General features: G+C 36.5%; 1 protein-coding gene and 1 long non-coding RNA gene across 4 annotated transcripts in view; both read left to right on the top strand.

Moving 5' to 3' along the window:
* The window catches only part of LOC309635828, a 33,653-nt gene extending 14,766 nt beyond the window's left edge, over positions 1-18,887 (top strand). Inside the window, exon 2 of the long non-coding RNA XR_014249050.1 lies at positions 353-18,887. This is a non-coding gene — a long non-coding RNA (uncharacterized lncRNA). The remainder of the gene's footprint in view (positions 1-352) is intronic.
* The window catches only part of REEP3 (receptor accessory protein 3), a 96,396-nt gene that overhangs the window by 15,420 nt on the left and 54,111 nt on the right, over positions 1-26,865 (top strand). The gene's annotated exons all lie outside the window — the stretch shown is intronic.

Here is a 26,865-nt window from a genome sequence, read left to right as displayed (position 1 = left end):
GTTGCTGTGGGGGTGATCTGGCCGAGACATCTGTCACCCACTGATGGCCAGGATTTATTTGGCCTGCTAGGCTGTCCCCTTGCTCCCTGGTCATTCCACGTGCTGTGCTCACTTGGTCATTACAGGAGGACATTCAAAGCCTCGCAGCACCTCAGGAACATGATTATGAGACATGAGCTAGTAGATATGCAGATTATGTCTGTGGAGATTTCTAGCTTGAGAATGCAAAGTAAATAAGTTTACTATATTTAACTTTAAAAGTTATCCATATTCCTGTACTACCCCAGCAGTCACACAGAAACATCAATCAGATTGCCAGCTAGTCTAACACTTTTTTTTTTAAAACGTGAAGAATGTTAGCCTATTTGATTGAGGAATCTTGGAGGATTTCGTAAGAATGGCTTAAGAAGAGGAAATTAGAAAATGAATCATCAGTCAGCTTCTACAAGAGAAAGAGTACTGCCCAAAGCCCAAGCATATACTAGTGGGATAAAGGAAGTGGGTTATTATGGAACATTTCTTACTAAAGATGACTGGAAAACAACAAGGTCCGACTGTATAGCACAGGAAACTATATTCAGTATCCTGTGATAAACCATAATGGAAGAGAATATGAAAAAGAATTATATATGTGTATATTGAATCACTTTGCTGTACAGTAGAAATCAACTAAACTTCAATAAAACAATTTTTTTTAAAGAGATGTTTGGAAACTCATCAGATAAAATGGAACTTCTAATATAAACAAGAAAAGGTTTAGAAGCTGAGATAAACAACAAAAAAATTTTTAAAAACAAAAGCATCTTAGCCTACAAATGGGCTCTGAAATCAGTGACCATTTATTCCTTTTACTCCTAGCCAGATTCTTGTTTCATTATTGTTTTGTCAGAGTCTTACGTTTTGCTAGCATTTAATCCCTCAAACTAATCATAAAACTTGTCAATAAAGGGACAAAATTTCCTAACATTCACCCTTTAAAAAGGAGTTTTGTATGATGGGGTACTATAAAATTACAGTTTTGAACCAAAAAAGCAGTTCTATAGCTTTACAGATCTTGAAAACTGATGCCATCATTTAATTTGAGAAATATGATTGATAGTGATAACTTTCACCTCTTAAAAATCTAAATAAAATTATTTTCAATATAACTGAACACACGATAAATTGAGTATCTATTTTCATAGAGATGATTTAGATTCTTCATTTAAAATAAGAGCTTACCAAACCCTATACTATGTTTAAAAGCTTTTAAAACACCTTTCCCGGAGCCCATTCCCAAAGATTCTGAGTTAATGGATCTGGGCTGGGGCTGGACATCCTTATTTTTTAAAGGTACCTGAGTGATTGCAATGTGCAACCAGGTTTGAAAACCATTACAGCAGAGGTTATGAGATAGAAAACCTGGTGGTGATTTTTTTGAGAAATAGTGTCAGGAAACTGTCACAGAATTGAGCTGCTAAATATTGTTACCATTTTAAAACAAGGAAACAAAAATTGTACAATATCCTTAGTTTGGTTTTCAGTGATTTGATGATTTTTAAGGCAGTTTGAGTACCTAGAAAATGTCCGAAGCTAAGCAATAAGCAACATTAGTGGCCTATAAAGAAGTAATCTTTCTAGACAAACTTGGTCTTTTCAGATTGAATTACAGAAGTATTAGAGGAAAGGAATGTAGTGGAAGGAATATTTGGATTTTATTACAGCATTCTCTATTGTGCTTCATGAAATTCACTTGGAAATGCATTTCATATTTCTAGCTAGTATGTGAACAAAGTCTAGCAAACAGCAAAATATCACATTTGTCAGGTTGGCCGAGTAGCACATTTGCAGCAGTACACATCTATGCTGCCTTAAAAAGATCATTTGTAAAATTTGTCAGTATGATGCTTTATGTTTATTTTTAAACATAGACTCATCAAAATCATTCCATGCCTTTTAAAAGTTTCCACAGCGTTAATATCGTATATGAGAATGTGTTATATGTCTTGGTTTAAAAAAATAGGTAATGAGAATCTGGTGGGGGTGGGGAGGTGGGAGGAAGCATCAGGGCAGATTTAATTTTTCATAGCAGAAAGACAGGTGCTATTTAGGGTTGAAACGCTAGCCTTTCATAATCCTTAAAGGATTAGTGTAGACCCTGATATTTGTAACATTTAAGATTTTATTTATTCCTTCAGTTTTACTTACTGTCTGTTAAATTTAAGCAAAATGTAATTTAGAATTTTTATTTTAAATCCCATATATTTTAAGATTCCACTTGTATATACTTTTTCTGTCACTCTTCTTTCTCTACTAATAGTACAGAAAGATGTTTGGATTATCAGACGTTATCACTGATTATTTCTGGTCAGTAGAACTGGGGGTGAGTCTTAGATTTCTACTTTGTTCTTTTTGGTAATGTTTCTATAATAAATATAAATCATTTCTACTAAAAATTCATTTCTTTTTTAATTGAAATAACGTTGATTTATAACATTTTCTGTTTCATGTGTACAACATTATATTTCTACTTCTGTCTACACTACAGCATGCTCACCACCAAAAATTTAGTTTCCATTAGTCACCGTACAGTTGATGCCCTTTACACATTTCGCCCTCCCCTCCCTTCCCCTCTGGTAACCACTACACTGTGCTCCATATCTACATGTCTGTTTTTTATTTCATTTGTTCATTTATTTTGGTTTTTTGTTTTTCATATTCGACATGAGTGAAATCATACGGTATTTGTCATATTTCACTTAGCATAATAATGCCTTCAAGGTCCATCCATGTTGTCACATATGGCAAGATTTGATCTTTTTTTTATGGCTCATGAACATTTATTCTGTATCGGCTATTGTAAATAATGCTGTCCACCAACTCGTGGACCTTAAGTAAGGTCACTTTAACAGTTTGACCCCCGAGTCTAATAGATTACTAACCCTAACTCATCTAACTTAGGTTAAGACCTCAGCTCCTCACTTCCATCTCTCTGGGCGCATTCAAGGGTACAGGGTGCTACACATACAGGCAGAGTCACCACCTGCAGCCCTGCAGTCCTCTTGCTGTGACTGTTCCTTGTGCCGTTGATGCCGCCTTCCTCTGTGCTTTATTATGCCCACCAGTGTCCCCCCAAGACATGCATCAGGCAGTACTGATTTGCCTCTGACTTCCAAGTCTGTGCTCACTGCCACTAAGGCCACCTGGAGTTCCTTACTGCTTTCAGTTATCTGTTGCTGCATAACAAACCACCCCCAAAACTTAGTGGCTTTAAAAAAAAAAACAACCATTTTATTATATCTCTCAATTCTGTTCTACATGAAAAAGAACATCAGCTTTCCTTAATCTTTCTAATGTTACGATCATATAGCAAGCTTCTTTTGTCTGGAATAATTTTTAAAGCTGTTTCATGCATTAGAAGGTTTTTGGTGCATTGCAGTTTTTTTCCAGTACTAGTAGACCTAAAGTCTTAAATGTAATGATGGAAAAACAAATTTGCAGGTGTCATCTTTAAGTATTTAACTGACAATTTTTTCCTTGTATGCAAAGCCTACCTTTTTTTTTCCTCTCTCTCTTTTTCTCATAAACTGACTCAAGTTCTAGGATGATTTGGTTAAGTTGCCTTTATTTGGTCAATAAGAAAGTAAAACTTACTCTAAGTTAAAAGGAGAATAGGTCATTTGTCAGTTTTTAGGTGATCATTATTCCTACTAGTAAAAGTAGCTAACTTTCAGCTTACTGAAAAGCTTGTCTTGATTGTTAAAGAATAAATCTCCCAGGAAACAATCTTACTTATCAGGTTTAAACATTTGGGTGAAGAAGAGAATATATTTTCTAGAAGTGACTTTTTCTGAGTGACAAATATGGGCACACAATTTGTTATGATACTATTTCTAGCAAACAATATTTGGAGGAGTTTCATTTTGTGAGTCTTGTTTCTCTGTAACTGATATGTGTGTATGTGTTTTTAAAACATGCTGAAATTTCTCCAACTTTTCTTTTGTGTCTCTTCCCTGAGGAAAGCTCTATGGTATTTAAAGTATAGTTCAGTGTGTTGCTCTGGAAACTAAAAAAATACGGAAAAAACATAAAAGGTAAATCTTTGGCCACCAACCAATAACAAAAACATTCCATGAAAAGAAAATAATTTAATGAAGCAAATACATTTTAAGTAAGTTCAGAGCAGATGCTCTCCACAAAATTGGAATGAGTCAGACATGAGGAAAACAACCACAAATCCAAATTAATATAACATTGGGAAATATGGTCATTTTTGTATGTATGTTGACACTGAGACTTCTGCTACTGAAGGAACTTAGACTTCTGTTACTGCTTTTTTGACTTTATGATTTAATAAATTATGATTAAAAGATACCTTTGTGCATCAAATGGAGAATTTTAAATTGCTGATACATATGTTTAACTAAGTGATGATTACATTTAACCCACTGAAAGAAAATGCTACGGCTGTCATAATTTTCTAATCCTAAATGGCCACTGCAGTTTTTTAAGGCCATGAAAGAAAATTATAGAACCGTCAGGTTGAATATTTAGTACTTTATCAATTTCAATTTCTTTAGTACTTTGTCACTTTTTCATTTTCTGGCCTCAGCTTAGGCTATATTCATATATTAGATTGTGCCTATAAATGATTCAGTCCTGCCTTGCTATGTACACTAAAGGAGTTTATTTTTTATTTTGTTCTTTCTGTAAATATATATTGAGCACCTACTATGTTTCAGAGAGTGTTCTAGACCTTGGGGAGGCGGAGCTAAACTTGGTTTAGTTTTTGTCCTAACTGAACAGCCAACATACAGACAGCAGATGGAAAGTCAGTGAACATAATATTGTTGGACAGTCGTAGTAGCTAATATTTATGGACTGTGTACCATGTGCCTAGCATTGTTATATGGCTTAACTCATTTAATGCTCACAACAAGGTCGTCCCTATTACCGTTGCATTACAGAAAAGCACACAGGCGCAGGAAGGTTAATGACTTGCCCAATGTCACACTGCTAGTAGTGTCACATCAAGTATGTTTAAGATGCTGTGAGAACAGAGGTGAGGGGTTCCTCACCTACAGAGGAGGCAAGGAAATCTAAGAGAAAAATGGCCTTTCAACTCCCTCTTTGAAGTTATCCTCCTTGAGAAGAGGCCTCAGTCAGAGAGGAAAAATATGCCACCACACAGAAACAAAATAACTTGACTCTCTTAGGAAGAAGCAAGGAGTTCAATATCACTGGAGCAGAGATGCAAAAGCATAGACTAGAGAGGTCAGAAGAGTTAGATCAGTTAGGTCTTGCACAGCCTGATGAGTCGTTTCCTTGTTGAGAAAGCAAGGAGAAACAGCTGAAAGCTTTTAAGTACAGTTTACCCTTGAACAGCATGGGTTTGAGTTGCGTGGGTCCACTTACAAATGGATTTTTTTCAACAGTAAATAGTACAGCACTATGTGATGCAGGGTTGGTTGAATCCGGGGATATGGGAACAGCCGGTATGGAGGAACCGGGTATACGGTGGGCGAGCAAGTTATAGGAGGGACTTTTGATCGCACAGAGAGTCCACACCCCAACCCCTCCCTGCATTGTTCAAGGATCAACGATATGACTAGGGGGCCCGAGGACAGTGAGGAGGACAGATAGTCCCCATGAAAAATAAGAAGGGTCAGAATTAAGGCTGAGGTAAGTGTCAGGGCTGTGGGGACAGACATGTCGGCATGAGAGAGGTCTAGGGGGGCGGATTTTGACGAAACTTGGTGACTGGATGTGAGGAGGAGGAAGAAATCTCATACTATCAGAGTAAATTTCAAAAGTAACAGTTGGTGAAACTGCTATAAGGGAAACAATACCTTTTTCTGGCGGGGGGCAGGCGGTGCCCTGCGAGGCTTGCAGGATCCTAGTTCCCCGACCGCGCCCCCCAGCAGCGAAAGCGGGCGCCTAACCGCCGGACGCAGGGAATTCCACTCTACCTTCTTAAGATTCGGAGGAAACTTCCCAGTTCTTCTTGCACATGTATGCACCGGGGTTTAGTTAAATGCCACTAAAGCAAAGACCGTTTGATTTACCTAGTCCTTTCTCCACACGTTAAAAATTACAAATTAGAAAGAAAAGAACTATGAGATGGATGGCCCGCAGAAGAGGCCGCGTCTGCCACTCTGTGGCCGTTATCATGTGAGATTAATGATAAGGGCTGTCTTATATTTAACAAACACAAGGAAGACAGAGTTGGCCATGTGAAAATAGCAAAACTTTGCATTTTAAATTGATCAGTTATTATGGGTCATACTTATTGTGTTCCTGTTAAAAGGTAAAGCATTTTGTTTAGAGTGTTCATCTAGTCTCAGGGGTGACTTGCAGTTTTAAATATGGTGGTCAGGGAAGGCCTCAGGGAGAAGTTGACATTTGAGCAAAGACTTGAAGGAGGTGAAGGCATTAGCCACGCAGAGACTGGGGAAGAGCTTCCCAGGAAGGGAGTTGACCAAGTACAAGCCCTAAGGCGGGGCCCTGCCCAGCACCGGGAGGTCAGGATGGCTGGGGCAGAGCAATAGTGTGGCCATCTGTGTAAGCCATTGTTAACAGCATTGGAATTTACTCTTGAATGAGATGAGTTTTGACCAGAGGAGCAACATTATCAGATTTGACTTTATTGTATCTTTTATTTGTTTGTTTGTTTATTTATTTTTGACTGCATTCGTCTTTGTTGCTGCGTGTGGGCTTTCTCTAGTTGCAGTGAGCGGGGGCTACTCTTGGTTGCGGTGCGCAAGCTTCTCATTGCCGTGGCTTCTCTTGTTGCGGAGCAGGGGCCCTAGGCGCGCGGGCTTCAGTAGTTGCAGCTCGCGGACTCAGTAGTTGTGGCTCACAGGCTCTAGAGCACAGTCTCAGTAGTTGTGGCGCACGGGCTTAAATGGTCTGCGGCATGTGGGATCTTCCCAGACCAGGGCTCGAAGCCGTGTCCCCTACGTTGGCAGGTGGATTCTTAACCACTGCGCCACCGGAAGACCCAGATTTTATTTTAAAAGATCTCTCTACCATGGAGAATCAACTAAAGGGGCAAGGATGGAAGCTTATTAAAATAGTCGGCTATTTTAATAAACCAGTGAGAGATGGGTGGTGACTTGGACCAGATTGGTAATAGTCATCAGATTCTGGATTTATTTTAATGATTGTTAAATGCAGAGGATTGTTTGACAGATTGTGGATATCCAAAGTGATGAAACTGGACGAGTTTACCTAGGGAGTAAGTATATCTAGAGAAAAGAAGAAAGTCAACAAGTTATTTCTAAAATGTATATGAAAATGCAAAGGACTAAGAATAGCCAAGACAATCTTCAAACAGAAGAGCAAAGAATAGAAGAACCAAGTGAGATGACACATTTGATCAGATATTAATAGTAGGATGAGTTAATCAGCTAAAGATTTATTATAAAGGTACAGCAATTAAGACAATGTGCTATTGGAGAAAGGACAAATAGGCCAGTGAACGAGCTTAGGGTCTAGAAAGAGTCCCATACATCTATTATGGATACTTGTTTTATGACAAAAGGTAGTACTGCAGAGCAGTGAGGAAGGTTGTTATATACTATAGTGGTTCCATGTCAACTGGATATCCATATATCCATACAATCATGGCCCCCAACTCGGCCCCTAACTCGAAAATATCAATTCCAGTCTGATTACAGATAAAAAGTTAATGCAGGTTTCTAGAAGGTAATATAGAAAAATATCTTTATGACTTTGAAATAAGGAAAACCAATCTTAAACAGGGCACAAAAAGCATTAGTCATAAAGGAGATGTCTAATAATGATAAATTGAAACAGACTAAAATACTTCTCTTCATCAAAAGACATCATTAAGAGAGTGAAAAAAGGCAGAGTGGGAGAAAACATTTATAACATATGAAAGTGAAAATTGGCTTATATTCAGAATGGACAAAGAAAAATGGACAAGGGACCTTATACCAAAGAGAGGGAGGGAGACACATGCAAATAGCCAAGAAACCTAGGAAAAGGTGCTTTCCCTTCTCTTTCTGGATTGGTGGCAACATTATGTGATGCTGAACCACATTTCTGTCCCCTTTGTTTATCTTTGTGAAAAGAACTAGAGCTTCCTGGATCTTTATTTGTACTAGTTGTGCACTTGTAAATCTTTAGGATTGAATAGGAATTGAGATTATTTAAATTTAATCTAAAATTTGAATGGCTATATGTTTAAGAAAAATATAAACAAATTCCTGAACATGAGATTACTGCTTTGAGAAAAGCTCTCCTACCATAAGCATAAGTAATATTAGGCACACTCATGCATAACCTCTTTATTAAGAAATAGATGATTCTGCCTTGCTGCTAAAACTTGTGGGTAAAGGACTTCCCTGGTGGCGCAGGGGTTGAGAATCTGCCTGCCAGTGCAGGGGACACGGGTTCGAGCCCTGGTCCGGGAAGATCCCACATGCCACAGAGCAGCTAAGCCCGTGAGCCACAACTGTTGAAGCCCGCATGCCCTAGAGCCTGTGCTCTGCAGCAAGAGAAGCCAATGCAATGAGAAGCCTGTGCACCGCAACGAAGAGTAGCCCTTGCTCGCCGCAACTAGAGAAAGCCCGCGCACAGCAATGAAAACCTGATGCAGCCAAAAATTAATTAATTAATTAATAATAATTTTTAAAAAACTTGTGGGTATAGAGGGTGCAGTCAGAAAAATGCCAGCAGGGACACTAACATATCTTGAAAGAAATATGATTACTGGGGAAGAAAATGCACACAAAATGCTTATTTTCTATTAATGTTTCAAATTTTATTATTATTATTTTTAAAGATGTAACCTAAAGGTAGAAACTATCCTGAGTGGCATTTATTGGTTGTCATAAGAGGAAGGTTCTCATCAGATGGCACTGGGATCCAAGGTAACCAGCATGTGTTTAGCAGGGACTGGAAGTGATAAGGATAGAAAAGCATCTGTGTTTAGAATGCTCCAATGAGCAATCAGCACTCTCCTGAGATGACCCTTTCCTGTTGCTAGGCACTCATTTCTGTTTCTAGAGTGGGTGGCAACATTATGTAATGCTGAACCACATTTCCAGCCTCTTTATATATCTTTGGGGGAAGAATTAGCGCTTCCTAGTGTTTTATTTTATACTATTAAATTTTTAGGATTGAATAGAAATTGACATTGTTCAAATTTGGCCTGAAACTTGAATGGCTCTACACTTCAAGGAAAAAAAAAATCTATTTCTGAACTTAAGATTACAATTTTAAGAAAAGCTCTTTTACCATAAGCATCAAATAATGTTAGGAACTCTCATGTATAAGCAGTAGTTTAGGTGACTGATTTACATAATTCACATCAGATATAGGCAACTCCCATATCTCAACTTATGTCATCTGGCCCCAGAAGTGCCTCATAAGAGACTGATTTCCTTTCTTCTTATAGACTGTTCTGATTGTCCTTTTTAGAACAAAGCCTCTGAAAATTTAAAGAGCAATTTAGAGTGTCATTTTCAGTGGTCTGGTGGACAAAAATGTAACTGTGATGGGCCCTCCCATTGAGAACATGAAAAATGCTAGATAAAATATTTATTTAATAACATTTTAAAATATACCATTGATGAAAGCTATTTAGACCATGCGTATTCTTATAAATAAAATGAAAATAAAATACTGGTTGACAACATGATCAATCAAAAACTTTATAACCATTCAAGATTATGTAAAGAAAATACTACCATTATATGTAATGGCTGGGGATTGGAAATGTTCGAAGGTGATCTCCTCTAAGAATCAAAATAAATGCCTTATAGGTTATTTTTTTTAAATATACCACTGAACTGACTAGGAAGTACAGTTTGCTCAGAGGCCAAAAGCCTAGCAAGGTAAAGCGAGCACTAAAGTTAGCTTTCACTTACAGGCATTTCCTGAAACCTAATGACCTTAAGTTTTTGGTTTTCCTGTTTTCATGGGGCATGATGAGACAAGAAACAACACCAAGGGTCTATCCAATATAGGCAGTCTAGTAGCATAAAGCTACAAACCAGAGAACCAAAGAACTAGGTCTCATTCATTCTGTAGAAGGAAAAACAAGAGAGAAATGGAACAGGTAGGACAAATACAAAGTACAGAATAAGATGTTACATTTAAACCTAAATGTATCAGAATAGCAATAAACATAAATGGACTGACAATTCTAGTTAAAGACAGATTTTAGACAGCATAACAAAACAAATCTAGTTACATATTTTCAAGAGGATGTATTTAAGCAAAAACGTACTGAACTACAAGAAAAAATGGATGAATCCACAGTTATGGTAGGAATTTAGCATAAAATATTTTCAATATTTTTGTCTTTAGTCCCCACTGTTTATCTTTTACTCTTTTCACTAGGAGTATGGTAGCTAATCCAGTTGTTAGATGTTCCAGTTTTCTACATAATTGCAGTCTTTTATATAAATGAAACTTAACCTTTTGAGAAACAAAGAATTTAATGAAAATACTTCTAAAATGGGTTTCATTCTTTCCTACCTTCTTTGTAGAAGTATTTCACTGCTTTTTATTGAACAATGTTAACACTACAGAAAATTTAAAAGAGTATAATGAACACTATTTACCCTTCACCTAGAAGCACCTGTTGTTAACAATTTGTCACAGTTGATTTCTCTCTCTCTCTCTGTATACACATACGCACATACTGCAATAACAACAGCTTTTTTTTACCCTTGACTTTCCTGAACCTTTTGAAAGTAAGTTGCTTCAACAAATGGTACTAAACAATTAGATGTCCTTGTGCAAAAAAAAAAAAAATGAAGCTAAACAAAGACTACATCTTTCACCAAAATGACCTTAAAATGGGTCAAAGACCAAAATGCAAAACTCCTAAAAAAAAAAATATATATATATATATATATATATGAGAAACTCTAGATGACCTTGGATTTGGTGATGAATTTTTAGGTACAATGCCAAAAGCATGGTCCATGAAAGAAAAAAAAAATTGATAAATCGGACTAAAAATCTTCTCTGTGAAGGATGCTGTTAAAAGAATGAAAAGACAACCCATAGACTAAGAGAAAAATATATGCAAGGAGCTCTTAAAACTCAACAATAACAACCCAAATAAATGGGCAGAAGAACTGAACAGATACCACCCCAGGAGAATATATAGATGGCAAATGCACATATGGAAAGATGCACTACATCCCACATGTCATTATTAGGAAATGCAAATTAAAACAGTGAGATACCACTACGCACCTACTGTTACCTTTAAATATCTAAAATCAAAACCTGACAATATCATTTGCTGAAGAGGATACTAAACAGCAAGAACTGCTGGTGGGAATGCAAAATGGTACAGCCACTTTGGAAGGCAGTTTGGCTATTACAAACCTGAACATAGTCTTACCATAAGATCTAGCAATCGTGCTTCTATATATTGATGCAACTGAATTGAAAACTGAAGTCCACACAAAAACCTACATGCAAATGTTCATAGAATGTTCATATCAGACCAAGTGCTGGAAGCAACCAAGATGTCCTTTACTAGGGTAAACAAACTGGTACATCCGTACAAACACTGTACAGTGATTAAAAGGAATGAGCTATCAGACCACACAAAGACATGGATGAAACTTAAATGCATATTACTAAATGAAAGAGGCAAGTCTGAAAAACTAAATACTATATAATTCCATTTGTATGACATTCTGGAAAAGGCAAAACTATAGAGATTTTTAAACAGCAGTGGTTGTCGGGTTGGAGGTGTTAGGTAAATCGCAAGGGTTTTTATAGGGCAGTAAGACTATTCTGTATGATACTATAATGGTGGATATATGACATTATGCACTTGTCAAAACCCATACAATTTTACAGCACCAAGAGTGAACCTTTTTTATTTATTTATTTATATTTATTTATTTTTGGCCGCATTGGGTCTTCATTGCAGTGTGCAGGCTTCTCACTGCGGTGGCTTCTCTTGTTGCAGAGCACGGGCTTTAGGTGCATGGGATTCAGTAGTTGTGGCACGCGGGCTCAGTAGTTGTGACACACAGGCTTGGTTGCTCCGCGGCATGTGGGATCTTCCCAGACCAGGCTCGAACCCCTGTCCCCTGCATTGGCGGGCAGATTCTTAACCACTGCCCCACCAGGGAAGCCCAAGAGTGAATCTTAATATATGCAAATTTTTAAAAAGCATTTACGAGGTTGAGGGATACAGGATGGGATGAGGAACGTGACAGCACAATCTAACTATATTACAAACATATTAAACAACCTTGTTGAAGGCAGTATAGGAAAAAGGGGGCCTATTTAAGTAACTTTGGCAATTACTGGGAGCTGTATGACTGAAATAAAAAAGAACTGTATATAGCTCTGTACTCTGCTTGATAAAGTTGTATCCCATGAAGGTATGGGTTAACAGTTCTGAAATCACTCTACAGGTATACTAGAATTGAACAACTAAGTAAATGTTTCTCACTGTTGGAATGGCAGTTACCCATAAGCAAGGAGAGGAAGCTAAATGATCCATGTGGAAAAGAAGAAAGACGAGGGAGGGAGGCATTTCAAGAAGCACACACTCCAAGACAAGTAGAAGTACAAGAGGCATATTGAGGAAACCATGTTGGAACAGATGGTTTATATAAGGCAGTGGTTTTCAAATTACGCTCTGATGAGCCGCTACATAGGCTGGTTGGCAAGAGGGCGAAGAGACCTTTAAGTCTTTAAGCAAGGTAGTACAGCAGGTGTATTAGGAAGATTGATCTGACAGTGGAGCCAGAGGCTCTTTTGGGAAACTATTCAGTAAATCGATTGAGATGGCATGAACCTAAATGTATCATCAGCCACTGGTTTGAAAATAAAAGAGGAGGATGAACGTGCGGATGCTCACCAAGGAAAAACCAGCAGGACTGGGTTACAGATTGGATGCATGTTGTAGCAGGGGAAGGAGGCGTCAAAGATCATACAGTGATAGTGATGGGTAAAGGGGGTTGGAAGGTATAGAACTTACAGTTATAAAGTAAGTAAGTCATAGGATGTAATACACAGCATGGTGACATAGTTATATAACACTGCACTGCATATTTGAAAATTGTTAAGAGAGTAGGTCTTAAAAGTAGGTCTTAAAGGTTATCACAGAAAATTTTTCTAACTGTATGGTGACGGATGTTAACTAGACTTACTGTGGTGATCATTTTGCAGTATATACAAATATCAAATCATGTTGTATCAATACATTTGAAACTAATATAATGTTATATGTCATTTATACATCAATTAAAAATAGAACTAAAGGGGAAGAATTAAGCTTTTTTTTTTTTAAAACGAAAGAAAAGAAATACTAACTTGCTGCCACACATGGACAGACCAAGTGAGCTGAACCACTTCAGACTGGCAACATAACAGGACTTCTTCATGGCAACTTAGTGCAAAATGTCCTGTAAGGTCTTCAGTTTTACAAAAGATAATCATCATAATTATAATTTATGAACAAAACAGGCATTTTTAAAGAATTAAAAAAAGAATCTCATATTGAATTTAAATCCAGCAGTACTAGATTATATTGGAATATGGAAAATAATATGTTGATTGTGTCCAAATTCTCAAGGGAAATACAAAGTAGATTGAAATGACTAACTTCAATATGTAAACTATAACTGTGGCGGCTAACTTTAGTATTATACCTTAAATTGGCAGTGAGGATGAACACATAGCAGACCTGAGAGTTGTATTCTTGTTTATACCTCAGTTCCTAAGGTTAATTGCTTTCTTAGAAATCACTAAGCTGTAAAGCCTCCGTGCCTTGAGGGGTACATGTGTTAACTTGAAAAGCCCTAGGCTCTGTGGCACAGCTAAAAATCTTATATCCAGAGTTTGGGTATTGTCTTCTGGTGAAATAGCATTCACAGGGTAGTATCGTTAAGGCAGGGAGTTAATGATGTGGCTTTCAGTTGGTGAGGATAAAATCCCCAGCAGGAGAAGACTTGGTATTCCTCTGACCTGATGACATGAGCCCCAAACCCAGGGTTCAGCTTTGTAAAAGATAAGAAAGTCACCAGGGATTTACAGCCCATTCCCCCCCCAAATAAAACAGACTATAAATGAATTAAAAATATATATAGAGGGACTTCCCTGGTGGCGCAGTGGTTAGGAATCCGCCTGCCAATGCAGGGGACACGGGTTCGAGCCCTGGTCCGGGAGGATCCCATGTGCCGTGGAGCAACTAAGCCCGTGCGCCGCAACTACTGAGCCTGCACTCTAGAGCCTGTGAGCCACAACTACTGAGCCCACGTGCCACAACTACTGAAGCCCATGTGCCTAGAGCCCTTGCTCCGCAACAAGAGAAGCCACTGCAATGGGAAGCCTGTGCACCACAACGAAGAGTAGCCTCGCTCTCCGCAACTAGAGAAAGCCCACGCACGGCAACGAAGACCCAACGCAGCCAAAAATAAATACATAAATAAATAAATTTTTTTTTAAAGATAAAATCTTTAAAAAAAATAGATACAAATATTTACTTGCTCTCAGCATAAGAAAGGTTTATCTAATATAAATGCAAACGTTTAATATCAAGGTTTACAAATATACAACATATTCATATTAGCAGAATTCATAAACAAAATTGCTATTAGTTAAGATACAAAATAGACCAAAAAAAGGCCTAGAATCAACAATACTCCAATAGTAATGAGCACACCTAACACCTATATCTTGGTTTCAAATACATTCTCCAGAAAAAGAAACCAGCGCTCCCTGGGGAAATAGCTGACTTTAGGAATGGGACAAGAAGTATACAATATGAGCCGGGTCCATCTTTTAGTGCCACAATATAACAAAGTGCTCGAAAAACATACAAATAAAAACAATGATGGGGTTATATCAAAGGGACACAAGAGCCAACTGAAAGAGATCCCAATGACCAAATCTAGAACAATTTGAGCAACAAAATAAAGTACTATTGTGTTAGAACCCAAAATGTATAATATCCATGAGTCCATAATGATACAATGGTTTAATAAATCAATGAATGGAAGAGAAGAGAAAAATTTCCCATGCAGAAGAATTCCAAGTAATTTATGTAAATACTCTGCCCTTATGGAGGTGGAGCATATAACTTGCCACTCCTTAAGTAGAGGCTGTATATAGTCACTTCCTTCCAAGAGGTATGGTATGGGAAGCAAGACAGTGTTTTGGTGGGGAGTGTTTAGTAACTTTACCTGATAACTACTACTACAGCCAAGTGATCAACGTTAACATCATCAGTAATAAGTTTCCAGCGATAAGGGTATGTCGTATGTACCCTTGATATGTCATGAAAATGATACATCGTCTTTGTGATGTTCCTCCCAAAAACCCTTACTCTAATCTAACCCTGACAAAAACATAAGACAAATACAAATTGAGGGACGTTATAAAAAATACTTGACCAGTAATCTTCAAAACTATCAAGTCATCAAAAAGTTTGAGAAACTTTTTGAGGAGCTTGGGGAGACATTAAATGTCATGTCACAAATGAAGTGGAATCCCAGATGGTATCCTAGAATAGATATATGTAAAAACTAAGCAAATCTGACTAAAATATGGACTTTAATTAATTCTAATGTATTGTTAATGGTTCATTAATTGTGCAAATGTACCATAGTATTGTAAGATTTTAATAATAGGGGAAACTGGGTAGGTGGTATATGAGAACTATCTGTACTATCGTTACAATTCTTTTGTAAATCTAAATCTATCCTAAAATTAAAATTTTATTTTAAAAATGTAAATTGAAGACATTAATTTAGTCCTAATTACAATTTCAGTGCTAATTACTGTGTCTCCTAAACAAGGGCATTCTTTAAATAGCCACAAGATTAATATCACCTAAAAAAAATAAGAATGATAAGATATTAACACCTAGAGTACAGTTCGTATTCAAATTGCCCAAGCCCTAAAAATACCTTATGTAGCTTCATTGTTGTTTTTACCAAAAAAACAACCAGAACAAAAATAACAATAGAATTCAATCAGGGATTACACATTGCACTTAACTGTCATTTTTTTCTCTGTCTCTTTAACATAGAACAGTCCTCTCATGATGAGGAATTTTAACAACCCTTTCTTTTCAATGGATATATCAACTGTCCTTTGTTTAATCACTTTTGTATCTTTTTTTTATGGAGCAAAAAGCCACAACTTCAGAATTGGTGGATTCTGTATCACTTCTCAGGAGTGGGAGTAGGATCATCCAAAACTGCCTTTCTGAAACAATGAGTGATGTTTCCTAAGAGCCCAAGGGCTTGGTAGTGCCTAACAGTCAGCATACTGGTTCCCTGCTGTAATTACTGATGTCAGGATTAAATTAGGTGGTGGTATAGTTCTTGTGGCACATGTTTGCTTTCTTTTTCTGTTAATGAGTTGCCCAAGACAGTATAAAGTTCCCTCCTCTCTGGTTTTCTTGTACAAAGAAAGTACTTAGACATTCTCTAATCAGCTGACCACCTCAAGACAACAGAGAATATCTTTAAATGCTTTTACAATGCTTAATTTTTATGTTCTGGTTGTTATTTTTATAATTTCTGTTATTGATTATTTGCTCTACAAAATAAGAAGACCAAACCTCCTTTCAACCTCATTAATGAAAGAGTAACATGCAGGGTGCCTGTGAAAAGAGGGAGCGTTCTCAACGTAAAGAGGAAGATTATTCTAGCTCTAGGGAGTGGCATGAGAAAAAATTACTGAGTTGGAGATAATAGAAGTATTAGAAAGATGTGAACAAATGAAATGAAGGAAGTGGTTTAAGAAATATGAAAGTAGACTGCTTTGATTTCCAAATCATCACAAATTTAGTTTTAATTAAAAAGCAATGGGGTGGGGGGGACTTCCCTGGTGGCGCAGTGGATAAGTCTCCGCACTCCCAAGGCGGGGGCCCAGGTTTGATCCGTGGTCAGGGAGCTAGATCCCACACGAATGCCGCAACTAAGAGTTCGCATGCCACAACTAAGGAGCAACTAAGGAGCCCGCGAGCTGCAACTAAGGAGCCTACCTGCTGCAACTAACACCCAGTGCAATCAAATAAATAAATAAATAAACAAAGCAATGGGGAGTTCAGTGTTGTATCCTTAGAGCTAGAATATACAGTGCCTGGCACAAAGTATGCCATCAGTGATATCTGTTTCTGTATAATGGAGAGGAATTAACATTATTTGAAAGCAAAATATTAAATTCACTTTAGTTTGGTTGGAGCCCAATAAAGAGTTGTTATGCTCATTTGTGAGTGGACTACAGAGGATCGTAGTATGGACTGCACAGTAGATATGAACGCCCAGTGGGAGGACTTGGCAGCAATTTTAGATCTGAGTTCAATTCAGGGAATTTCACTTCGAGATCAGGCTAGAACCCATATTTATGGCTTTTCTTACTTATCCCTTATTTGTTTGTGTAGAGGCATGTACTTTAAGAGAGGAAGTTTTCTCAACATATTCAGAAGTGGTTTGTATGTGATTTTTCTTCACCAGCAGCTTTTTTAAACTTTAGATTAAAACTGAACTCTCCTTATCTTTAATGTCGATGGGGCTGAAGCTGGGTTTGGGTTTTAACAGATCCTGTGCTTAAGGGGCTAAATAAAGAAAACAGTTCCTCTGAGTTAAGAGTTGTTCAGGAGTCAGGGGTTGGTCAGATGATATGAGTAATTCTTATTCCCACCAAGTATAGCCACCTAACCAGTTTGATAGGAATGGAGAGCATGTGAATGTTGATTAAACATGTCAATACTCCTCTATGTAGACTTTGTACACAATCAAAACATGGGTCTCATATTTCTCCAAAGAAGGCATACAGATGCCCAATAGCACATGAAAAGATGCTCAACATCGCTATTAGAGAAGTGCAAATCAAAACTACAATGAGGTATTACCTCACACTGGTCAGAATGGCCATCATTAAAATGTCTACAAATAATAAATGCTGGAGAGAGTGTGGAGAAAAGGGAACCCTCCTACACTGTGGGTGGGAATGTAAATTGGTGCAGTCACTATGGAGAACAGTGTGGAGGTTCCTTAGAAAACTAAAAATAGAATTACCATATGATCCAGCAATCTTACTCCTGGGCATATATCCAGACAAAACTATAATTCAAAAAGATACATGCACCCCTTTGTTCATGGCAGCAGTATTTACAATAGTCAAGACATTCAAGCAACCTACATGTCCATGGACAGAGGAATGGATAAAGAAGATGTGGTACATATATGCAATAGAATACTACTCAGCCATAAAAAGGAATGAAATAATGCCATTTGCAGCAATGTGGATGAACCTACAGATTATCATACTGAGTGTAGTAAGTCAGACAGAGAAAGACAAATATGTTATCACATATGTGGAATCTAAAATATGACACAAATGAACTTATTTACAAAACAGAAACAGACTCACAGACATAGAAAACAAATCTATGGTTACCAAAGGGGAAACGGGGCAGGGAGATAAATTAGGAGTTTGGGATTAGCAGATACAAACTACTGTATATAAAATAGATAAACAAGGTCCTACTATATAGCACAGGGAACTATATTCAGTATCCCGTAATAAACCATAATTGAAAAGAATATGGAAAATATATATATATATATAATGTATGTATATAAAAAAATTGAATTACTTTGCTGTACGCCAGAAACTAACACACTATAAATCAACTATACTTCAATAAAAAACATTTTAGAAAATGGGTCTCAGATATCTTTTTTTTTATATATGATGGGTCACAGTTCACAGTTACTTAGATAACTTCTGAATGTTGACTTCATTCAACTACTAATATTGGAGATGTTTGCTATGAGTTACACGTTGTATAAATTACAAAGTTTTTTTGGTATAGAGCAAAGAGCACAGGTTTTGAAATTAGAAGTTCTAAGTTTATTTTGTTTTGCCTTCGACACTTAGTGGTGCTTAATTCATAAGATTGTTAGTCTCTGAGCCTTATCTGTAGAGATAGAGCAGTAATATCTACCCCACGTATGAATTTCTTATTTGTAGTGACAATCAGAATGGAAAAATTACACCTGGTAAACTGGGGAATGCTGTAGATTTTGGGGACCTTCGTCTTCTTTTAGTTATGTATGGCAATCTATAGAACCCTGTCCACAGGATGCCTAGTTCCTTGAAGGCCTCAAAAGTTGGTGGTTCTATAGTGTATTCTGTATTGAGTTGAGCATTATTTTTAAACATTTTTCTTTGGTCTGGGCCTACCACATAGTAGGCCCTGGTGGTTGGGGGGTGAGGTGGTGGCTAGGGAAAAGAGTAAGAGGATGATGAAATACTAGTCTGATTTACTGTGAATTGATTTCTTTCCCCTTAGTTTTATCTTTAGCTTTCCTTTAAGAGTAGAAATTAGAAGCTCTGAAGTAAAATTAGATGTTTAGCTCTGACAACATGAAAATTCCAAGCTTTATAGCTCTTGATGACTATAATTAAAACATGTATAAAATCTTTCAAAGGAAATTTTTACTGTGTTTTTCTCTCCTTGGCAGTTTTAAACTTGTATCACTTGGTTAAAGAATTCAGGATTTGGGTTTTTCCTCATGGGTTTGACTTTTTCCTCGTGATTGTAATTTTCATACTTTTCTTTAAAGCCACTTAACTTGTTTTACTAAATGGGAATTCTCTACTAGTAGAGATTCTTAGCAACAAATCTTTTCTTGAAATCTGTATAAGACAAAAGTTACATATTATTTTTAGTAATCATATATGAACTTTTGCTACATGATGGCTGCTTAAACAGTGGCATAATGATTCATTTAGAAAGAATATACACAGATAAATGGGTTATCACCAGACCTTGTACCAGTTGTAATCATTTAGCCTTAAACAGGCACAAATTTATTATTTTCAAAGATTTATTAATTTTTGCCACTTTACTCTGTACAACTCTCTTCCCTTATGATCTCTTACATTTATTTTAGAATTTAAGTAAAGACAGAGTTTGACAAAAGTCCAGATAACCTATAGTCACATTACTTCTAAAAATACAGTTAGAGCTTAGCATATGGACAACATTTGCTTAATCATAATCAGTTTTAATCCAAGACTAAAGTAACCTAATGTTGTCACACCTTAGTTTGTTGAAGATGCAGAATTCAGAAATTCAAATTCTTGGGCCCCACTTCCAAAGATTCTCATTCCCAGTTGATCCCTATATACAGACAGATTTGCAAGCTTCTAAACCATTTATAGAGGATGCTTTTCAAGTAGTTCTCAAGGGTTTAGGATTCCTCAGAGGATTCTACAATCATGGAAGCTAAATTCTCTGAGGACAACTTAATTGCATTTGTCTCATTTATTTGCATTCATCTCTTATTTTTTGATGATCCTAAGAAAGATTTCCTCTGGGGGGAAAATACTGCTTTGAAAAAATTCAGAAAACTACTGTTATACAATAGGATTTCTAGGATTCACTAATATTTTATTTATTTATTTATTTATTTATTTATTTATTTATTTATTTATTTATTTATTGGCTGCGTTGGGTCTTCGTTGCTGCACGCGGGCTTTCTCTAGTTGCGGAGAGCAGGGGCTACTCTTCATTGAGGTGTGTGGGCTTCTCATTGTGGTGGCTTCTCCTGTTGTGGAGCACGGGCTCTTGACGTGCAGTCTTAAGTAGTTGTGGCATGTGGGCTCAGTAGTTGTGGCTCACAGGCTCTAGAGCGCAGGCTCAGTAGTTGTGGCGCACGGGGTTAGTTGCTTCCCGGGATGTAGCATCTTCCCGGACCAGGGCTCAAACCTGTGTCGCTTGCATTGGCAGATGGATTCTTAACAACTGCACCACCAGGGAATTCCGATTCCCTAATATTTAAGAGTCTACTTTTATTTTAAAAATTCACCAGAGTCTGTGTTAATATTAGAGACCTAATCTTCAAACAGAATTGAACTATGATAAAGGGCAAAAAACGTTTGCCCTCTTTCTCTTCATCTTGCATGAAGCCTTTTATAAACTTGATTGCCAGAATAGCCTGACTTTTTGATTTCACTAAATTCTGTGAATTCTTTCTACATATAGTATTTCATTGTTCTTCTAATAGAAACATACTATAGTTTCCCTTGGCTAAAACACATATAGGCAGTGGTGTGCTGGGAATGCTTAATAACTGGGGCAAAGGGACTGATTCATATCATTTGCTAATTTCCATGATGTAAATACTCCCTACAATAATAGCCTATTTCAAGCTACCAGTGTGATGTCACCAAATGTGGAGCTGGGAGGAGACACACACAGAACACTTAGTATTTCCACCATACAAATAGAATAAGTGTAAATAACTTCAAGAGCATAGCAAAATGTAGTCAAAGTAGTTAGGAATAAAATAATTAGGAAATGAGGAGTTTGAGTATTTACTGTTTTGTTATTAATGTGTTTTATATATTTAAATTAGTTGATTGTAAGATATCCAAGAAATTGTTTCCATGCTTCTGTGGGAAAATAGATTGTTTCAAAATGGGAGGAGACTTCTACTTTGAATTTTCTACTTTATTCTGTTTTTTAGATTACCTATGTTAAAAGTTTCAAGCAACAGCAACAAAAACAGTATTTAAAAAGAAGCTCTCCAAAATATTTTCATGTGTGGCTAAGCTGGGGAACCAACAGTGGTTCTCAGTCACAGCTACCTACACTAAAAAATGCGTTTCTTGGTTCTCTGGCACCGTAGAGCTGAATTCTGTGCTTAATCGCAGTGCCCAGTGCATTTTAACTATTTTTTATGCTCTGCTATGTTCTTTCAAATTATTTGAGAAATCATTTGCCAAATGTATATGTTAGAATGTAAAGAAAAATAAGAGAATTAAGACTAGGAAAAAATAGCAATCAAAATATAAAATAAAAATCTGGTGAATACAAGTACTATATAAATATGCCAAACTTAAGGCCCATCATATTGAACAACATTTTGCCTATGAGCTTCCTCGCAATTAGTGGGGGGGAAAAAAGGAATAATATAATTCTTATCAGAAGGAAGGGCATCATTTTCTCAAAGAAAGCTAAGCATTGCATTGTACCGAATTCCAAAGTAAATCTCACACATGAAATTTCATATATAGGGATACCAATATACTAGACAATGCCCTTAATACTATTCCCCTAGTATTTATAGCCATGGGTTTCACATGGCAGTTTCTTATAATATACTTCAAGAAAAAACAAGAATGTAATATTAAAAAACAACTCAGTTAAAGTGAATTTTCCCCCAAAGAAGATAGGTATCATGTTTAGGAATATAATCTGGTAGTCGAGCTTGATCCAAATTTAGAGTGACACCACCTACAGAAATAAAGGTTTAGAACAAGGATGGCAAAAAAAAAAAAAAAAAAAAAGGCAAATAAGTCCAGTTAGCTTCCGTCCTTTGTTGTGAGCTTATGTTGGTGCTGTGTTGACAAGGATTCCGAGACCAGGGTCAGCAGAAAAGAGTGCAGTGAATGACTAGCAGTTTCTCTCTTGGTCACAGGAATGAGTAGCAGAGAGACCTCTGCATGTTTGCCATCCTTACGCCAGGCTATTTTATGTACATTTCACTGGTCTTGGTCTTTGGTGTGAACTGGATTACAGACAGGTGGGGTTTGTTTATACTCTTTGATGAGGGCCTGGAGAGTATTGTATTTTACGTTGCTCTTTGAGAGTGTACATGGTATCTATGTTCATTGTGACTAATCCTAACGAGTCTGGTACATCTGTCTTTCATCATTCTGACTTTTGATCCTATGCTTTGTTTCTTTAATATTAGTTATCCCATTTTAGTTAATCTCTCGTCTCATTGAGTTTGTCCTTTAATGTAATAGAACACCATAATTAACATTTTTTTTTTGTTTGGGAGCATGATTCTGAATGCAGTGGAATGAGGAGAATTTGCTGAGTGAATAACACCAGGTGCCAATGAGCATGGTCACGTTACGTATTAGCATTATATAGTTTAATATCAGCAGTAAGCTGTTTGTAATGCTTCCTTTTAACAAACTACAATGTAAATTCCTTTCTATTATTAGAGCAGGAACTTGTAATCTAAAGACAATTTAGGGGGAATTAAAATAATTCTGAAATTAAATGTTAATATCATTAACTATAATATTTTGGGATGTTTTTCTCTTTTCATAGCAATTTATACACTGCATGATTGTTCTAATCCACATATTATCTTAAAAACACAGTTCATCTGTTGGAAAAAATGCCTACTGACTCCTAATCTATTTCACCTGTTTGACTTTTTTTTAATCTTATTAAATAGTCCTTAAATGGGTATTTTATACATTCCTTGTAAGAATATAAAATGATGTTACTTTTCTGAAGAGCAGTTTGGCAATATATATTAAAGCTCTTCAAAATCTCAGCCTGTTTGACTTAGCTATTCCCCTTCTAGGATAATGTCATTGGGAAATAGTGATCTTTAAGTGTGGATTTTGGAGTGAGAGTGCCTGGCTTTGAATCTAGCCAATAAAGTTATAAGCTGTTATGAAACCGGATTAATTTCTTAACTTCTGTAAGGCTCAGTCTTTTCATCGGTAAAATAGGTATGAAAATAGCACATATCTCTAGGTGTTATTGTGAGAATTAAATGAAGTCATATACAGAAAGTGCTTAACATCCTGCCTAGTATAAAATGTTGATAAATAATTGCTGTTATTAGTAATCAGAGAAAGATTGTTCATCATAGCATTAATTAAAATAGTACACATACAGGAACGTATGATTTTCATTCATATGAAGGAATATTATACTATATAGTTGTTAAATGACGTTCTTAAAGAATATTTAAAGATATAAGAAAATGTTCATAATGTAACATTTAGTGGAAGGGCAGGACAAAAATCTATATGCTCTCAGATGTCAATTGATTGTTTTTAGTATTCTATAACATATTTATTACAACATGTTTTTAAAATAGTCTTTAAAATGTTATGTTTTAAACTAATGTTTTTAAAAGATTATAGAAAAAACTTCAAAAGATAATACCAAAATGTTAAGACTGGATCACTGTTAAAGATTCTTAAAACTAGGTGATAGGGATAGTGGGATTTATTTTATTAATACTATACTATTTGTGTATAATTTCATTTTTCATAATCTTTTTTAAAAGAATGACAAGAATCATAGATAAAAAAGGAAGTTTAAATCCTTGGAATTAGTGCTTTGTCATTTGTTTAAATGTAAATTAATTCTTTATCAGTGTTGTTATTTAACTATTATTGATGCATTTTTAAGGTTTTCAAACGATTTGAGTGATATCAGACTTGTGAAAAGTTTGATAAAAATTATAACAAATATACATAAATATATATTTGGAATAATCTTTACCAAAAAGAAAGATAGTTTATTCAATAATGGAATTACCTGTGATTTTTATTGTCTTTTTTATACTTTTCTACATCTTACAAAAATTCTAAAGTAAGTTCTTTTTAAGATCTTAATCAGAAAAAGCGTTAATCAATTTTTTATGAAATGATGTTTAACTTTTATGCTTTAATGACATTAATTCTAGTATTGAAAGCACTCTTACTCGTTGCTTCTTAGACTTGCCTTTGAACATGATATAATTCTCTAAAACAATTTTGGTGAAGGATGGATTGTGTCGTACCATCTGTCCAGAAAATAGGTATTTCAAGTATTCTCCGTATATGAAAAATGATATAAGAACCATCTTCACTACTGCATTCCCATAAATTTTATTTCCTTTTTTAAATAGTGTTTTTCAACACAGCCAGTGTTCGTATAGGCAACTTTACCTTAGTGGGAGGGAAGGGTATTATGAGTATTTTGGCAAAGTTCTCCAGTCTGTAGGCAGAAATAAGACTAAGAGTAAATGAGTAGCTATTTCTTCCTACCTCTATAACTGAAACGATATTCAAATTTATAGGTCAATTTTATTTGTAGAAAATACTCCCTTTATAAACCATAAGTTTATCTTGTAGGTGGCCTTCTAAAATAAACTTTATTTGATTTTATACAGTGTGTGCTCATACTTTGGCTTTATGCCTGACCTCCCAGGTTGCAAACTTCTCCAGTAGAAGCCAATATTAAAGAAAATGAACCAAAAAATAACCTAGAAAATATTACAGATGTTAGTAATAAATTATCCAGTAATATTCACATTGGAGCAGTAATAAATTATAATATTAACAGTGGTGGTCCTTAAAAATTGTCCCACTATTCACTAAAACATTTAATCTTTCCAGCATTCCAAATGAAATACATTATTGTTTTCTACTCTTAACAAAAGTTAGCTGTTAGGGACGTTGTGTTTGTTCATTTGACTGTTTCTATTCACTACAGAGGTTAGAAAATAAAAGCAAAACACCTGTATGTATAGCATCAACTAGCACCAAACCTTACTATATGTGAGAAAATTATCTATTTTGAAAGTCAGTTATATATACATTAAAAATTCAAATGATCTAAAATAGAGTATGCTAGGGACTTCCCCGGTAGCGCAGTGGTTAAGAGTCCACCTGCCAATGCAGGGGACACGGGTTTGAGCCCTGGTCCAGGAAGATCCCTCATGCCGTGGAGCAGCTAAGCCCGTGTGCCACAACTGCTGAGCCTGTGCTCTAGAGCCCACGAGCCACAACTACTGAAGCCCATGCGCCTAGAGCCCGTGCTCCGCAACAAGAGAAGCCACTGCAATGAGAGGCCCATGCACCACAACTAAGAGTAGCCCCTGCTTGCTGCAACTAGAGAAAGCCCGCGTGCAGCAACAAAGACCCAACGCAGCCAAAAATAAATAAATAAATATTTTTAAAAATAAAATAGAATATGCTAAAGGCAAAATGACTAATCCTGACAAATTCTACATTTCACAATAAAAGTAATTTAGAGGTCTGTGGAGGAGGGTGGGATCTTGAAGGAAAAAAGTGAATTAATTAAGCAAGAAAAAAAATGGAAGAAGAGGAGGGAGGATAAGGAGGGAAGGAGGCATTGCAGGCAGAAGCACACACTCCAGGATTGAAGTAGAAATATCATACAGGAGGCATATTGAGGAAACCATGTTGAAACAGATGGTTTATATAAGGCAGTGGTTTTCAAAATACGTTCTGATGAGCCCCTACATGGGCTGGTTGGCAAAGGGGTGAAGAGGCCAACTACTGAAGTGTTTAAGCAAGGTAGTAGAGCAGATCAATATTAGGAAGGTAGGGTAGATATTAGGTAGTAGAGTAGATCAATATTAGGAAGACTGATCTGACAGTGGAGCCAGAGGCTGTGTTGGGAAACCATTCAGTAAGTCAGATGAGATGGAAAGAACCTAAATGTATCATTGGCCACTAATTTGAAAATAAAAGAGGATGGATGTGTGGATGCTCACCAAGGAAGAACCAACAGGACTGAGTTACAGATTGGATGGATGATGTAGCAGGGGAAGGAGGAGTCAAAGATCCATACACTGATAGTGATGGAGAATCTCATGTTGAATTTAAATCCAGCGGTACTTGATTGCATGGGAATATGGAAGATAATATGTTGATTGTGTCCAAATTCTCAAGGGAAATACGAAGTGGATGGAAATGGCTAACTTGAATATGTAAACTATAACTGTGGTGGCTAACTTTGGGATTATACCTTAGGTCTGCAGTGAGGATGAACACATAGCAGACCTGAGAGTTGTATTCTTGTTTACACCTCAGGTTCTAAGGTAAATCGCTTTCTTAGAAGTCACTAAGCTGGAAAGCCTCTGTGCCTTGTGGGGTGCCTGTGTTAAACTGAAAGGCCCTAGGCTCTGTGGCACAGCTAAAAATCTCATATCCAGAGTCTGGGGATTGGCTTCTGGTGAAATAGCATTCACAGGGTAGTATCGTTAGGTAAGGCAGAGAATGTTAATCAAGTGGCTTCCAGGTGGTGAGGATAAAACCCCCAACAGGAGAAGACTTGGTATTCCTCTAACCGGTTAC

This window comes from Balaenoptera borealis, assembly GCF_965194805.1.
Source record: "Balaenoptera borealis genome assembly, chromosome: 10".
Lineage (NCBI taxonomy): Eukaryota > Metazoa > Chordata > Mammalia > Artiodactyla > Balaenopteridae > Balaenoptera > Balaenoptera borealis.
This window is presented reverse-complemented; position numbering and strand designations above follow the sequence as displayed.